Raw genomic sequence first — 15,179 nt, forward strand, 5'->3', positions numbered from 1 at the left:
CTTTGAATTTTAATTTTACTAAACATTATTTTATTTATCCGTTACACTGAAGAGATCTTTTTGAAGGATATTGTTTTTTGGTTTTGATTTTGCAATTTTGAGGTGTTCAGTTTTATTTTGGTTTCAGAAAATAAGCGTGATTGCTCTCCTCACAAATCAGCTCCTTCTTGTTTTTGTTGCATTTTCTGTGCCATGTCTTGGACTTTTATGTCACTTCCTGTCTCCCGTGGTGCTTGTAGTCAGTTTGTATCCTATCTTGTTCAGCTTGTTAGCCTCCACTATACTGTATATATAGCCTTAGTGTTTCTTTAGTTCTTTGTGAGTTGTTGAATGTAATGGTTGTCTGTTTGCCCGTCATACTTGGGGAAGTCGTGGCCTAATGGTTAGAGAGTCAGACTCGTAATCCAAAGGTTGCGGGTTCGAGTCTCCGGCCGGCAGGGATTGTAGGTGGGGGGAGTGAATTTCCAGCGTTCTCTCCACCCTCAATACCACGACTGAGGTGCCCTTGAGCAAGGCACCAAACCCCTAACTGCTCCCCGGGCGCCGCAGCATAAATGCCCACTGCTCCGGGTGTGTGTTCACGGTCTGTGTGTGCATGTTGGATGGGTTAAATGCAGAGCACGAATTCCGAGCATGGGTCACCATACTTGGCTGAATGTCACTTCACTTCATACTGTTCTTTTTTGTACATACTGTTCCTTGCCTCTGCCTGTTTTACTCAAGTATAGTTTTCAGGTACTCTTTACACCTCTGGTTTGTTAACAGAAATGTGCTTTGTTTGGGGGTTGGAAGACATCCAAACACTTGTCCATGTCAAACCCTAAATGTTTCAGTTCTGCTTGATCTATAGGCTAAATGTTGATAGCTAAAACATCACTGCTTTGATTGTATGAAAACTGAAACATAGAATGAAAGAATTCACCAAGACCATATTTCTATATACGTCTGAAAAAGGTGTTATGTCCGGGCATGTTTTTTTCTTTATCATCTCTATGTGTGTATGCTAACACCTCTGTAGGATCAGAACAACCTAATCTGCAGGTTGAATAGATGAGAAGATGTCTAAAGTAAAAAATTATTCAAACCACTCACCCTATCCATTTCCTTCTAACAGTGAAGGTGTCTAACTGACAGTGGATGAGAGTATCCTCTATGTGCTTGTGTTAATGGCTTTACAACATCCAACTCATACAGATGTGTACAGAATCATGCTTTAGACCAGGGGTCGGGAACCTGTGGCTCACGAGCCACACCTGGCTCTTTGACAAAATCATGTGGCTCACCAGATCTCTCACCCTTTACCATCAAATGATCTATTACAGAAATTAGACATCACTAGAGATCAGCAATTCCTTTGTTGTAGAGCCTAAGCTGATAAAAAATTAAAAATAATAATAATTTTTTTGTACCGGCCAAAGTGCGCGAGAGTCACAACAACAACAAACCACTGATTTTTCTATGGACTATGGTAACGTAAAGCGAATGAACTCAGATTCAAGCTGCTACATAGTTTGTGTTAATTGCAAAAATAATGATTTTTTGAACAGCAGAAAAAGTGTAAAAGTATGTCAAAAAGTGACAGGACTGAAACATATACTTTGTTTTATAGAAGATGGTGTTCTCCTGTGCCAGGAGCAAGTATGAAACATTTTGTCGGTTACTTTCTCTTTTTCCACGCAGCTTTCAGCGGGTGGGACTTTTAGCATTATTAATAAAGGAAAATGAATGAATGAGACAGTAAAAAATGGGTCATTCTGAATATTAAAAAGACAGACAGTATAAAAACTCAAAGCCACTCAATCCGCTTCTGACTGGATATTTTCTGCTTGCGAGGTCTGAGTGGAACACGGACAAGCATAGTAGACAGACGCAGTGATATTACGCAGCACCTGAAAGTAGTCCCCAGCTAGGTAACTAGTTATGATATAGCTGGGGATTACTTTTAGGTGCTGCGTAATATCATTGTGCCTGCTGCACCCATGGTACAGCAGCAAAGTTCCTTGATTATTACGCCAGAATGAGAGTATAGTTCCTAACCATATGAATATTTATTAAAATTGTTTTGTAACATCTGTCAAAAATAATTTATAGCCTATTTATTGCTGTGATTTGTGCTATATTTTAAAGGTGGGGGGAACTAAAGTTTTTTTTTTTTTCAAAACAGCTCCCTCCTCTGGTTTGTTCACAAATCACACCCTGTATATATATTAGATTAGATTAGATTCAACTTTATTGTCATTTATGCAGAGTACAAGTACAGAGCTAATTAAGTTAGATGCAGTTAGCATCTAACCAGAAGTGCAAGAATATAGTGTTTTATATACATATAAGTGCAGAGTAAATGAAGATATGATTTACAGAATGTACAGTGGAATTGCTATATACAGTATTGAGCAGAGTATATACAGAATATAAATAGGAATGCAATGTAGGGATTGTATGTACATTATGAACAGAACAATGTAGATTATATATACACATTATGAACAGCAGAAACGTGAGAACAGTGGTAATAAATAAATAAATAAATACAGCTGGATGAGTGTGTGCAAGTATTGATAGAACAATGTATTCTATGCAAAATAACAGTAGTGCAATATTTTATAGAAATAGTTTACTGTGCTTTGTACAGTAACAACTTTAGACAGTTTATATTGTAATAACTTTAACAATGTGCAGTCTGTGCAAAATATGAGTAGTGCAAATGCATGTGTGTAAAGTACTGTGACCAGTGCAGTAATAAGCAGGTGCAGGAGTTAGATTGGTGGTGTGGCGTTCAGAAGTGTCACAGCCTCGGGGAAGAAGCTCTTCCTGAGCCTACTAGTGCGAGAGCGTAGGCACCTGTAACGCCTGCCGGATGGAAGGAGGGTGAAAAGTCCATGGTTAGGGTGAGAGGCATCCTTGATGATGTTTCTTGCCCTGCCCAGACAACGCTTATAATAAATGTTCTCGATGGAAGTTAACTGGGTGCCGGTGATCCGTTGAGCAGTTTTCACCACCCGCTGGAGTGCTTTGCGGTCAGATGCGGAGCAATTGCTGTACCAAACTGAGATGCAGTTCGTGAGTATGCTCTCAATGGTACAGCGATAGAATTCCACAAGGATCCTGGGATTCAGGTGAACTTTCTTAAGGCTCCTTAAGAAGTAAAGGCGCTGCTGTGCCTTTTTGACCAGAGTGGAGGTGTTATGGGACCAGGTGAGGTCATCAGAGATATGGATGCCAATGAACTTGAAACTCGACACATGCTCCACTACAGCTCCGTTGATGTAGATGGGTGTGTGTGCATGACTCCTAGTCCGCCTGAAGTCCACAATGATCTCCTTTGTCTTCTGGGTGTTTAGTTCTAGATTGTTGGTGGCACACCACACAGCCAGGTGCTGCACCTCATCCCTGTAGGCTGATTCATCGTCATCCTTGATCAGACCTACCACCGTGGTGTCATCTGCAAATTTAATTATGGTGTTGGAGCCATAAACAGGAACACAGTCATGGGTGAAGAGGGAGTACAGGAGAGGGCTCAGTACGCAGCCCTGTGGCACGCCGGTGTTCAGGGTGATGATGGAGGAGGAGAGGTTATCTAACTTAACGGACTGAGGTCTGTTAGTCAGAAAATCTAGAATCCAATTGCAGATGGGTGTGCTGATTCCAAGCTGGCTGAGCTTGGAGATCAGCTTGGAGGGGATTACAGTATTAAATGCAGAACTGAAATCTATGAACAACATTCTCACATGTGTGTTTTGACTGTCCAGGTGGGTGAGGGCAGAGTGAAGTGCTGTTGAGATGGCGTCCTCTATTGACCTATTGTGGCGATAGGCAAATTGGAATGGGTCTAATGTAGCAGGGTGACAGGATTTTAAGTGGGATGCAACCAGTTTCTCAAAACACTTGGCAATGATGGGGGTGAGTGCAACAGGACGGAAGTCGTTAGGGACCGAGGCAGTGGAGTGTTTCGGTACTGGTACGATGGTGGAGGTTTTGAAGATAGTGGGGACAGTTGTTTGGGCCAGGGACAGATGGAAAATGTCCGTGAAGACCCCAGCTAGCTGCTCCGCACAGGCTTTAAGCACACGACCAGGTATTCCGTCAGGGCCAGCTGCCTTCCGTGCATTCACCTTACGCAGAGTGGAGTAGACATCTGATGTGGAGAGTGTGAGAGGCAGTTCACTGGGTTGATGCTCAGCTTTGAGTGAGATCTCCTTATTATTTTGATCAAAACGAGCATAAAAGTGATTGAGCTCGTCTGGGAGGGAGGCAGAGCTGGAGGGGGGCACAGAGTTAGGTGGTTTGTAATCTGTGATAGATTGTATGCCTTGCCACATACGCCGGGGGTCTGAAGAATTGAAGTGATCTTCAATCTTCTGTTTGTGTGTGAGTTTGGCCTGGCAGATACCCTTCCTCAGGTTGGCTATGGCTGAGCTGTAAGCTTCCTGGTCTCCAGACCTGAAGGCTGCATCTCTTGCTTTGAGCAGGAGGCGAACCTCTCTGTTCATCCAGATCTTTAGTTCGTCCATCTTGTTCATCAGAGACCGTACATTGGCAAGGAAGATGCTGGGCAGAGCTGGTCGATGTGGGTTTAGCCTTAGCTTAGCACGCAGCCCTCCACGCTTTCCCCGTCTTTGTTTACGGTCTCGACGCCGACGCCGAGCACTTCCGGCCGGTACGAGTGATCCGCTTGTCCGCCGTGATCTCAGTAGCTCCGGCGGGAGTTCGCTGAAGTCGAAAGGATGATCTAAAACTATGTTGGAACACTGTTTGTTGATGTCCAAAAGTGACTGTTTACTATAGCTGTAGTTCGCATAGCTGAATCGCGCGAACACGAGTGAAATAACCAGGTAAATTACCACTATTTTCCTAAATCTGGTAAGACGCTGAGCCTCGCGATGTGTTCGTGCCGCCATCTTGGTACATATATATACACAACCTGAATTCTGGAAATGTTGGGAAGTTTTTTAAATTTGAATAAAATGAAAACTGAAAAATTAAGAATTTCAAATGACATGAGCCAATATTTTACTCACAATAGAACTAACAATTAGCTAACAATTACTTATTTTCAGTATGGTTATGAACAAATATTCATATCTGTCTGCTCGGCTCGATGATGTAAACAATATAAACATTTGTACTGTTGATAAACAATATAAAAACAGACGTCACATAGGGCTAAATGCAAAGCAATTTAATAAAACTGCTAACTTTACAGCAGCGGGGAATATGAACGTGCATGAATTATTTTATTTAATCTGTGTTATTTTAATGTTTTGTTTTTTGACCTAAAACAGGCATAAATAATCAATATATAAAAATAATACTACTAATACTAATATTAATGATAGAAATACACTATGTTAATATAATCGAAATAAACATTACAAATGTAATTTATAACACCATTAGGGACCTATAGCACTTTCGGTCCCACTTTATATTAGGTGGCCTTAACTACTATGTACTTACATTTTAATTAATCATTTGATACAATGCACTTATTATGTACATACATGTTTTTACATTGTACTTATATTTTTTAAATACCTAAATGTAGTTACATCTGTAATTAATGTCAGTAATTACATTTATAATTACTCTGTTGACCCATCCCTTACACCTTAACCCACCCTTAAACCTACCCATACCTCCAAACCTGTCCCTAACCTTACCCATATCCCACCCCAATAGCAGCAAAAGTGTTTTGCGATACAATAAGTACTTTGTACTTATTTTTTGATGTAAGTGCATAGTTGTTAAGGCCACCTAATATAAAGTGTGACCGCACTTTCAAAGAATGGTCCTTTATAGAACCATGTAAAAGGGTTCTACTTGGCACACAGCAAAAAATCCAGGGTGAAATTAACTCTCCTGGGAGTACATGTGAGACCACACTCAAGAGTGTGAAAGTGTTCAAATAAGAGTGTTAAATTAACACTGAAGCAGAGTTAAAGTTAATGAGTTAATTAAGAGATTCATTGAGTGATGATTGACCATTATTGAAGACACCTGATGTTAACGAGCAGAATCACCAAAGAAGAAAATCACAACTTTTCTGTCACCATTATAGTTGTGCTCTTGACCCTTACATTTTTAAAGTTAGATTTTGCTTTGCTGTTATAACAGAATTATAACAGACAGACAGACAAGCAAAGAGAAAAAGGAAAAAAAATATATGCATATGTGTGTGTATTGTTTTTCCTAAATCTCTGAACTCCTTCAGAGCCAAATCTCTGATTTAGATAATTGTTGATTATAGCAGTCTTGTGATTCATTAGCATAGGATAACCAGCATTTTCAATACAGTTTAACATTTAGACACCCAAACATCAAGAATCAACCTGTGAATCTCAACAACGGTGACAATCAAAAAAGCATGTTGCAGTGCATTCTGGGTGCCACCAATCAATTTCATCCATGGCTCCCATGATGCATTGCGGCGTGAATAAATTAATAGCTGAATTTTCTTAGTAATTTCCTTTATTCTTACTATTATTATATATATTTTTTATGTGACTTTTAGTAGCTTGTTTTCTAATGTTTAGAGTTGATCTGTTTATGCTGTTTGTCACCGTTGTTGAGATTCATACACTGATTCTTGATATCTGTGTGTGTCTAAATTAAGGGTTTTTAATTTTTTTTTTAATTACCAGAACAACTTTCAAGGACCCCTTTTAATTTTTGAATACTGCAGAATCACAGGATTTGTATAATCAACAAGATAAATCTGACTGTTTTAGATTCTGAATGAGTTTGGCAATATAGATCAAATGATCGTTATGTAAAAACATTACCAACATCACATGACCTCTTATTTCCTTTTGTTTGTCTCTCTGCTGTAACTCAGTTACTGCAACCAAACAAAATCTAACTTTAAAAATGTAAGGGTCAAGAGCCCAACTAAAGCAAACACTGACCACTATAATGGTGACACAGATATTGTGATTTTCTTCTTTGGTGATTCTGCTCGTTAACATCAGGTGTCTTCAATAATGGTCAATCATCACTCAATGAATCTCTTAATTAACTCATTAACTTTAACTCTGCTTCAGTGTTAATTTAACGGTCCGTGTACGTTTTGATAGTTTGTTTTCCAATTTGAAATGAAATAAGCAGAAACGAGAAAATGGCACCTTTATTCGTTTTTTCGTTTTTTTGAAAAAAACGAAAAAACGAGATTTCGGCTTGATTTTTCGTTTTTTAGTTCAGAGGCATAAAACGAATAAATGACTTCAAAATTCGTTTTCCACATGTGGGCGGTCCTGAGACGCCCCCTTCCGCCGATTGGTCAAGCAAATCTGAGCATGTGACGTCATCAGTAGTCGCTCAGGTCTGTTCAACAAAATAATAGTCCTCTAACGTTACTATGGCTACCGATTCTTAAACTGTACAGGGCAGGTCCTGTTGAGCTTTCTTCTGTGCAACTTTACGCGTTTCACAGAAATCTTTACATCAGAAATATTAAATATTAGTCTGCCACCAGCCCGTTTTATTTAGCTGTGCAGAGTTAAATCTGTGTGATGAAGCTGCGCTAGACAGCGCCGAGCGAGAGAGGCCCCGCTAGAAATTTTAAGTTCCCAGAACGTCCTCAGAACGTCCCCGCTGGTGTCAAGGACATTGTCTAACGTCCCCAGAACGTTCTGAGAAGGTCACGATGTTGAGTTCTTTAAAGGGTTGGGGGACGTTATTTGGAGGACCTTCACAGAACATTCAGGACGTTCTTGGAACGTTTAGGGGACCATATTTTAATTGGAAATCTGATGTTCCCAGAACGTTTCATGGTTTCATTTGAAGTAACCATGTTTGAGATCAGTGTCTGCTTTAGTTGGACTCTTGACTCAGGTTTTCCTTTCTTTTTCTCTGGCTGTTGTAACCATGTGTTCTTAAACCATATTTATTACAACTCAAAAGCCCAGAGAAGATTATCAGTAGTTGGTTGTTATGTTTTTGTAATGACAATCATCTATTAGTGAACTGATCTCATAGAGAGTCAACAGACTCATTATGTGTCAAATCTCTGATTAAACAGGTGTTGTATTGATTATAGTGAAAGTGATTCTAAGAGCCAGTGGTTCTGTGGCGGTCAGTTAATATGAAAGACTTTCCAAACAGTTTGTCCATTCAAAGTTTTTCTCTATGGAAGTAACTAGACTCACACAGACATCAAGAATCAGCTTGTGAACCTCAACAATGGTGACCATAAAAAAAACAACCAACAAAAAAAAATCATGCAGCAATGCATGCTGGGAGCCACTGATGAGTTTCCTTTGCTAATACCCAGCATGCATTGCAACATGATTATTATTTTATTTTTATTTTTTTAAAGGTCACCATTGTTGAGGTTCACAAGCAGATTCTTGATGTCTGTGTGAGTCTATGTGATGCCATAGATTAATTTTTTTGTTTTTTGTGGACAAACTGTTTGGAAAGTGTTTTATTTTACCAGACTGTCACAGAACCACTGGCTCTCAGTATCACTTTCACTATAATCAATACAACATCCATTTCATCAGAGATTAGACACACAATGAGTCCGTTGCCTCTCAATGAGATCAGTTCAGTTCACGATTATCATTATAAGTACATAACAGCCAACTACTGATCGTTTTCTCTGGGCTTTTGAGTTGTAACAAATATGGTCAAAGAACACATGATTACAACAGCCAGAGAAAAAATCAAAACAATAACACATACGTCAAGGGTCAAGAGCCCAACTAAAGCAGACACTGATCTCAAACATGGTTACTTCAAATGAAACCATGAAACGTTCTGGGAACATCAGATTTCCAATTAAAATATGGTCCCCTAAACGTTCCAAGAACGTCCTGAATGTTCTGTGAAGGTCCTCCAAATAACGTCCCCCAACCCTTTAAAGAACTCAACATCGTGACCTTCTCAGAACGTTCTGGGGACGTTAGACAATGTCCTTGACACCAGCGGGGACGTTCTGAGGACGTTCTGGGAACTTAAAATTTCTAGCGGGGGGATCACTGACCAGTGTTCAGTCAGCAGTCAGAACTTGGGTACCGATGATGGTCAAATACATTTTTACTGAAAATGACCCGCGAGTATGATTGACAGGACGATAGCGGAGGCAATTAAAAGCGCAATATGACTTCTGTTAACAAAAACATAATTTTTTTTTTATATAAGTGGCTTTGTCTTTGTTTTAATCAAATAATTGTGAACCACAAACCGAGCCTTCGTTTTAAAGGGCGATTTCCAAATATATTTTATTTATTTGTTATAATATGGGTATTTTATGTCACCCGTCTTATTAGTTTGATTATAGTAGGCTATACGGGAGTTTTTTTATTGTACTATTTTACTGTTGTTTTTTAATTAACAATATATCATAACAACTTATAAAGATCAAAATCTACAGAAGAGATTAACAAATAACATTGGTGTTGTCATAAGTTAACTAATCAATGGGAAAATTTCCTCACCGGCACAACCCTATTCTTAATGTTGGCTACATGTTACAGATTTAATGTTGAGCACATAATGTTAAAGGCTTCTTAAATACCATTACACTCGGTTGAAGAGTCAAGAAGGATGTGTTAATTTACTGTAGATTTCAATCTGTCATTAGTTGGTGACCCGGTGTAATTATAATAGCATAAATAAAAACAAATACACGTAGCTAATAGGCTATGTATGCCAATAGGCAAAACACATCTGCTTTTCCTCTAGATCACTTTACTATGGAAGCCCGTTTCCGCCAATGAATAAAAAATAAAACAAGGTAATTGCGACTTTTTATCTCACAATTCGGACTTTTTTTCTCGCAATTCTGACTTTTTTTCTCGCAATTCTGACTTTTTTTCTCGCAATTGCGAGTTTATATCTCACAACTCTGACTTTCTCGCACCATAGCAAACCACTCTCCGTGTAAGGCTTTTGGACGCGGTTGGACAGTAGCCTACCATTACCGCCGGGCTTTCAGACACAACATTCTTCATTTCTTTATAGTTCTGAGTTTGAGGCAGCTTCTATCACGTTATTTTAATAACAGCTGTCAAGTAAAGCGCGTATTATTGTAACACGAGAGTGGATATATATGAATGCACGCAGGTGGATTTCCTTCACTCTCGCATAAAGCGTGCTTTCATCTCTATGTTCTTGCTATAGAATTATCTTATCTCCTGTATTTAATGTTGTAAGATATCAAGCAAGACATCCCCAATGAAAATTATAAATAAATTAAGGATTCATTAATTTGAAATAAGTTTTTATTATTATATTATTATTATTTAGTCAATTATATATGAAGAGTTCAGATGCAAAAGCCTCTAAGTGCCATCTGAAATTTTATTCTAAAATGAGCATTTTTCTCAGGTACAGGTTCTTTTCATTGTCATTAAAACCCTCTGATTGTTTACGGGGTCTTTTTTTTACCCCAAATGACTTTTGCTCAATTTTTAAAAAATGTTCCCTTTGTCCAAATGGTATGAAACCTTCTATGGCTCTCAACACTTTCTAGATCTACAAAAAAAAATTAATTGGAATGATATCTGTTTTTATGTTAGCGTGACAAAATTTGTGACACTCGTGGCTTTCGGGGTCTCTGGAGACCCCGCAACCAAAATAGACAAAATTCATCATCAAAATCAGAAACAACGCAGAACACATCGACAGAAATGGCACAAATAAAGTGGCACACTTCCACCAATGCAAAAAACATCCACAATGCTAAATTATATTGCTCACAACACACACACACACACACACACACATAGAGGAACACATTTTTGAGACTATAAAAACTGTTCTCTTATCATTTGTAAAATAAAATCATCCAAAATGCAGTAGGCTACCACCACAAAAATAAATTGGTGACACTGACACATTGAAAATGTGCACACTCACACACACACACACACACACACACACATTTGTAAGGCTATAATTTGTCAAATAAAATCATCCAAAATGCAGAACCAACACAAATATAAAGAGGTGACACTGACACCGACAATGTGTACTCACACACTCTCTCACACACACACACACACACACACACACACTTATTGTTCCTCGTTGTTTGATTTCTTTTACTAAATTTTATCTTTTTACTGCTTTATTTGCTCACTTGTTATTGCTGTTCAGTTCATGTGTTCATATGTAATATAACTGTTAATTTCTGTTCATTTTTGTTCTGTTACAGTTAGTAACTGAAATATTGATTAAAATTGTAGAATTATATTAAAAATAGATAATTTAAATAAATGATAAAATCTTAAGACTCCAACATTTCTCTTTGTAACATTTTGTTCAGGTTTGATTCTAATCATAATGTAACATTATTGAAAAACTGGGGGTTTTTCAGTACAAAAAATACTAAACTTTGACAAAAAATATTTTATTTTTGTTATAATTGTGATTTTATAATATTTAGATATGAATCCAACTGAATCCAACTTGTGAAAAGATATCTTTCAGGTCTCTCAAATAGCAAATAGCATATAGTGGAGCTCTATAGCCATCTAGTGGTTAAAGTGATATTTTTTTATTTTAAAACTGCATTTTCCAAAAAATGGGTATAAATGTTACATTAAATCATTTAAAATGATCCATGTTATCCCCATGAATGAAAGTTAGAAATCTGGGCCTTTTATAAAGTGAATTTTACATCAGATGCTGTTTTTTTGTAAATTTGTAATTTAAATAAATATTTATTTATTTATAGAAATTTAAAAGATATCATAAATCCTCCAAAAACTGCACAAATGTTGAGTAAAAACATTAACAAACAGAGTAAAATTACATTTGTAAAAAAAAAACTATTATCTTGTTACAAAATTAAATGTTATTGTCTGGGGTCTCTGGAGACCCCCAAAAAAAACTATAGGGTACAGAGATTTAAACCATCAGAGGGTTAAATTAAAATAACTGAATATAAACGAAAAATACTAATTTTAGAAGAGAATTTCAGATGGCATTTAAGCTTTTGCATCTGAACTCTTCATATATAATTGACTAAATAATTTTCATTTATTTATAATTTTCATTGGGGATGTCTTGCTTGATATCTTACAACATTAAATACAGGAGATAAGATAATTCTATAGCAAGAACATAGAGATGAAAGCACGCTTTATGCGAGAGTGAAGGAAATCCACCTGCGTGCATTCATATATATCCACTCTCGTGTTACAATAATACGCGCTTTACTTGACAGCTGTTATTAAAATAACGTGATAGAAGCTGCCTCAAACTCAGAACTATAAAGAAATGAAGAATGTTGTGTCTGAAAGCCCGGCAGTAATGGTAGGCTACTGTCCAACCGCGTCCAAAAGCCTTACACGGAGAGTGGTTTGCTATGGTGCGAGAAAGTCAGTTGTGAGATAAAAACTCGCAATTGCGAGAAAAAAAGTCAGAATTGTGAGATAAAAAGTCGCAATTACCTTGTTTTATTTTTTATTCATTGGCGGAAACGGGCTTCCATAGTAAAGTGATCTAGAGGAAAAGCAGATGTGTTTTGCCTATTGGCATACATAGCCTATTAGCTACGTGTATTTGTTTTTATTTATGCTATTATAATTACACCGGATCACCAACTAATGACAGATTGAAATCTACAGTAAATTAACACATCCTTCTTGACTCTTCAACCGAGTGTAATGGTATTTAAGAAGCCTTTAACATTATGTGCTCAACATTAAATCTGTAACATGTAGCCAACATTAAGAATAGGGTTGTGCCGGTGAGGAAATTTTCCCATTGATTAGTTAACTTATGACAACACCAATGTTATTTGTTAATCTCTTCTGTAGATTTTGATCTTTATAAGTTGTTATGATATATTGTTAATTAAAAAACAACAGTAAAATAGTACAATAAAAAAACTCCCGTATAGCCTACTATAATCAAACTAATAAGACGGGTGACATAAAATACCCATATTATAACAAATAAATAAAATATATTTGGAAATCGCCCTTTAAAACGAAGGCTCGGTTTGTGGTTCACAATTATTTGATTAAAACAAAGACAAAGCCACTTATATATATATAAAAAAAAAAAATTATGTTTTTGTTAACAGAAGTCATATTGCGCTTTTAATTGCCTCCGCTATCGTCCTGTCAATCATACTCGCGGGTCATTTTCAGTAAAAATGTATTTGACCATCATAGGTACCCAAGTTCTGACTGCTGAACACTGGTCAGTGATCCTCTCTCGCTCTGCGCTGTCTAGCGCAGCTTCATCACACAGATTTAACTCTGCACAGCTAAATAAAACGGGCTGGTGGCAGACTAATATTTAATATTTCTGATGTAAAGATTTCTGTGAAACGCGTAAAGTTGCACAGAAGAAAGCTCAACAGGACCTGCCCTGTACAGTTTAAGAATCGGTAGCCATAGTAACGTTAGAGGACTATTATTTTGTTGAACAGACCTGAGCGACTACTGATGACGTCACATGCTCAGATTTGCTTGACCAATCGGCGGAAGGGGGCGTCTAAGGTCCGCCCACATGTGGAAAACGAATTTTGAAGTCATTTATTCGTTTTATGCCTCTGAACTAAAAAACGAAAAATCAAGCCGAAATCTCGTTTTTTTCGTTTTTTTCAAAAAAACGAAAAAACGAATAAAGGTGCCGTTTTCTCGTTTCTGCTTATTTCGTTTCAAATAGGAAAACAAACTATCAAAACGTACACGGACCTTTAACACTCTTATTTTAACACTTTCACACTCTTGAGTGTGGTCTCACATGTACTCCCAGGAGAGTTAATTTCACTCTGGATTTTTTGCTGTGCACCAAAAATGGTTCTGCTATTATACAAATCAAAGAACCCTTTTCTGGTACTGTTCAGAACCATTTTTCTTAAGAGTGCATGTGTGTCTGTGCAGCAACACATACCGGTGTTTTTTTGCTGAAGGAATTTGCATTTTTGAAAAAGAATCAATGATTCACTGATCCATTCATAAAAACAGTTTCTCACTTCAATCCTGAATGAATCATCTGTTTTGAAAGAACTGGTTGAATAAATGATTTCATTTATTCAGTGAGCCACCTCCTGGCAATTTTAGTTTCATATTTAAAAGTATTGTTATGATATCTGATCATTTCATATTTTTATATTTCAAATTTTTATATTTAAAACATTAATCTCACAACCGTATTTATGCAATGTTTTAGTGCAGTGTAAATGCATGTTGATTTTCAACATCTGCAACCTTTCAAAATACATTCATGTATAAACTGTAATATTTGAATATTCAATATTAAACTATTAAAATCCATTATAAAAAAATTAAAACATAATAATAATATGAAAATAATTCACACTAAGTAAAAAAAAACAGTCTTGATAAGGCATTTTAATTTAAAAAATGGTATTATAATGCATGCTATTTTACTTAATGAAAGCTACATTTATGTATTATTAATTGTTTATTCAGCATAACAGATTAAAATGTAAAAGTGATGCATGTGCAAATTGATGCAAATCTAAAGTGTATACATACATGCATTCCCATATATACATGCATTACATTTGAATCTGTTATGCTGAATAAACAATTAATTATACCTAAATGTAGCTTATATCAGAATTACAATTAATGCTTCATTTGAAAAGTTCAGGTTCATGGGGAAATATGGTGCACAAATGCCATCTTTTCCTCAAAATGACTCATCCTTGTATTTTGTGCATAATTGCAATTAGCAATAATTGTCTGAGGTTTAAACAGATCTATAATAGGTTTCAAAGAAAGTGTAATTAAATATTATTTTCCTGGTTTTGATAAGACTTTGTAAGAGAACTGTTATGTACTTTATCACATTTGATCTGAAGGCATTAAAAAATGTCTCAAATGTGTCATTTATAAAGTATTCCATTGAACTGAATTGTAAATATTTTGACTAAAGGCTCTCTAGACAGTGGTGTAGCGAGAGACCCCCGGACAGGAGCGGAACGGAGACGGGACGCTGGGAAAGATGTTCAGGAACACAGGTGAATGAGGAGGTGGTGCTTGTGGGTATCTGCCTCCTCTGACGGCGGTAAGCTCAGTGGAGGTTTGACGGTGCAAACAGAGCTGCCTGCTTCCTCGGATGAGTCGGACTCTGCAGATTATGAGCAGGAAGATGAATGCTGTGGGTTGTAGTTTTGGAAAACTTGTCCTCTTGCTGTGTCGGAGTGACAGCATGCACCTGTGAATCAGTGACAATGTGCTGAGTGACCT

General features: G+C 37.1%; 1 protein-coding gene across 1 annotated transcript in view; it reads right to left on the minus strand.

The window, feature by feature from the left end:
* Positions 1–589: 589 nt before the first annotated feature.
* rbbp9 (retinoblastoma binding protein 9) overlaps positions 590–15,179 on the minus strand; it is a 211,477-nt gene continuing 196,887 nt past the window's right edge. Inside the window, exon 6 of the mRNA XM_079426109.1 lies at positions 590–666. The gene's annotated coding sequence lies outside the window, so the exon portion shown is untranslated. The remainder of the gene's footprint in view (positions 667–15,179) is intronic.

The sequence above is a fragment of the Barbus barbus genome, assembly GCF_936440315.1.
Source record: "Barbus barbus genome assembly, chromosome: 9".
Lineage (NCBI taxonomy): Eukaryota > Metazoa > Chordata > Actinopteri > Cypriniformes > Cyprinidae > Barbus > Barbus barbus.